The following is a 3,073-nucleotide window of genomic DNA, read 5'->3' as shown; positions in this document are numbered from 1 at the left end:
GCAATGACTAGAAAAGAGACTTTTGGCTCATCTCTACTGGTTAGAACCAGAGTCCTGGGTCTTACTGCACACTATGCTACCTAAAAATGGGTAAATAGGCAGGGTGCAGTGGCTCACTCCTATAATCCTAGCACTTTGGAGGCCAAGGAGGGCAGATCACGAGATCAAGAGATCGAGACCATCCTGGCCAACATGGTGAAACCCTGTCTCTACTAAAAATACAAAAATTAGCCGGGCGTGGTGGCGCATGCCTGTAGTCCCAGCTACTTGGGAGGCTGAGGCAGGAGAATTGCTTGAACCCAGGAGGTGGAGGTTGCAGTGAGCTGAGATCCTCTGAGATCTCACTGCACTCCAGCCTGGTGACAGAGCGAGACTCCATCTCAAAAAAAAAAAAAAAAAAGGGTCAGGGGGTAAATAATACCACATTGTGGGCTATGAAGTGGATCTAATTAAGGATGTATGTGTGTTGGGGTGGGGGTGGAAGATTGGGGCGCAACAGCATACAGCAGACATCAGTCTAGTAGCCTCTCACAGACGGGCGAGTGGGACAGTCACGTTTCCGTGTGTGGGCCAGGGTAAACCAGAACTTCAGCCATCAATATCAACAGCAGATACCTCATGGATGCCCTCCTGTCAGATGTGAGCTGGGGTCAGAAAGAAGTCAGCAGGCATTTTCAAATCCCAGCTCTGGCACCTCATGCATCTATCGGTTCCCGGTCATGACCCACCTAAGTTCTCTGAGCATCATTTACCTTGTCTGAAAAATGGAGCTAATATGCCCACACCTCAGGGTTGCTGAAAGGGTTAAGTATGATAACATATGTAAAGCACCTGGCAAAGTGCCTGTCCCATAACAGGAGTCCAGAAATAGTAGCCTTTGCTGCTAGGTAATGGAGATAAAAAATGGTAACAATGAGGTCATAATATACATACGAAGATTTAAAAAACCAACACAAAGCTGCATATGCTGAGTTTTAAAGAAGGTGTGCTGATCATTGCTTCAGGGATGCAGAGACCAGAGCACGGTTACTATAAATACAATGCGAGTCGCTGTGTGGGCACCGTGGCTGGGATCACCACCATCGAGGCGGTGAAGTGCAAGATTCAGGTTCTGCAGCAGCAGGCAGATGATGCAGAGGAGCGAGCTGAGCGCCTCCAGCGAGAAGTTGAGGGAGAAAGACGTGCCCGGGGAACAGGGAGAGGCTGAGGTGGCCTCCTTGAACCGTAGGATCCAGCTGGTTGAAGAGCAGCTGGACCATGCTCAGGAGCGCCTGGCCACTGCCTTGCAAAACCTGGAAGAATTGGAAAAAGCTGCTGATGAGAGTGAGAGAGGTATGAAGGTTATTGAAAACCGGGCCTTAAAAGATGAAGAAAAGATGGAACTCCAGGAAATCCAACTCAAAGAAGCTAAGCACATTGCAGAAGAGGTAGATAGGAAGTATGAAGAGGTGGCCCATAAGTTACTAATCATTGAAGGAGACTTGGAACGCACAGAGGAACGAGCTGAGCTGGCAGAGTCCCGTTGCCGAGAGATGGATGAGCAAATTAGACTGATGGACCAGAACCTGAAGTGTCTGAGTGCTGCTGAAGAAAAATACTCTCAAAAAGAAGACAAATATGAGGAAGAGATCAAGATTCTTAGTGATAAATTCAAGGAGGCAGAGACCTGTGCTGAGTTTGCAGAGGGATCGGTAGCCAAGCTGGAAAAGACAATTGATGACTTGGAAGATAAACTGAAATGCACCAGAGAGGAACACCTCTGTACACAAAGGATGCTGGACCAGACTCTGACCTGAATGAGATGTAGAACACCCCAGTCCCACCCTGCTGCTGCTCCTCCCTCTGACCCAGACTCCGCCTGAGGCCAGCCTGCCCGAAGCTGCCCTTTAACTAAGGGCTGATCTTTAACTGGAAGGCTGCTTTCTCCTTTTGCCTCCCCCTCCTTCCCTGTGTCTTTTTCGCCAAACAGTCTCTGCCTCTTCCCAGAGATTCCAGCAGGGCTTAGAGGCTGAGCACCTTTGGAAACAACATTTAAGGGAATGTGAGCACAATGCATAATGTCTTTAAAAAGCAGGTGGTGATGTACACATTTTGTCATTACCTTTTTTGTTGTTTTGTAGCAACATTTGTAAAACATTCCAAATAATTCCACAGCCCTGAAGCAGCAATCGAATCCCTGTCTCACTTTTGTAAGGTGACTTTTCACCTTAGTGCATATTCCCCTCTCCATAGAGGAGAGGAAAAGGTATAGGCCTGCCTTACTGAGAGCCAGACAGCCCAGGGAGACTCCACTGTGGGAAACCTCATTGCTCTGTACAAAGTACTAGCCAAACCGGAAAGGTGATTCCAGGAGGAGTTAGTCAAACAACAACAAGAACAAAAAATGTGCTGTTCAAGTTTTCAGCTTTAAGATATCGTTGGATAATGTTATTTCTATTTTTTATTTTTTTACATTAGAAGTGACCAAATTAAGATGGTAAGACCTCTGAGACCAAAATTTTGTCTCATTCTTACCCCCTCCCAACTGCTTAGAGAATGGATCTTGTCTCCCTTATGTTGAGGTGACCCCTTAATTGCTTTCCTGCCTCCTTGAAAGAAAGAGATTGTGTTTTTGCCACTGATTTAACCATGTGAAACTCATTACCCTTTTCTGGGTTTGAAGCTGCTGTCTGTAGAAGTGCCATCTCATTGTGCTTTGTATCAGTCAGTGCTGGAAAAATCTTGAATAGCTTATGTACAAAACTTTTAAAATTTCATATTATTTTGAAACTTTGCTTCTTTGGGTTTGTGGCAGCCCGGCCACCCCATCTGGCTGTGACAGCCTCTGCAGTCCGTGGGCTGGCAGTTTGTTGATCTTTTAAAATTTCTTTCCCTACTGAGTCCCCATTTTCTGGTAAGGTTTCTAGGAGGTCTGTTAGGTGTACATCCTGCGGCTTATTGGCTTAAAATGTACTCTCCTTTGATGTGGTCTCTTTGGGGTCGATTGAGAGAAAGAGAAATCAATAGTGCGACTGTTTCGATACTGAATATTGACAAGTGACTTTTTGAAATAAAGAACCAGTCCCTCCAAAAA

General features: G+C 46.0%; 1 pseudogene across 1 annotated transcript; it reads left to right on the top strand.

The window, feature by feature from the left end:
* Nucleotides 1-462: 462 nt before the first annotated feature.
* LOC108517756 (tropomyosin alpha-3 chain pseudogene) lies at nucleotides 463-3,073 on the top strand (annotated as a pseudogene). The gene has a single exon (XR_001882200.1). The product of XR_001882200.1 is annotated as a tropomyosin alpha-3 chain pseudogene (transcript).

This window comes from Rhinopithecus bieti, unplaced genomic scaffold (assembly GCF_001698545.2).
Source record: "Rhinopithecus bieti isolate Rb0 unplaced genomic scaffold, ASM169854v2 scaffold_39870, whole genome shotgun sequence".
NCBI lineage: Eukaryota > Metazoa > Chordata > Mammalia > Primates > Cercopithecidae > Rhinopithecus > Rhinopithecus bieti.
Note: the sequence above shows the minus strand (reverse complement) of the source record. Positions and strands in the feature narration are given on the sequence as shown.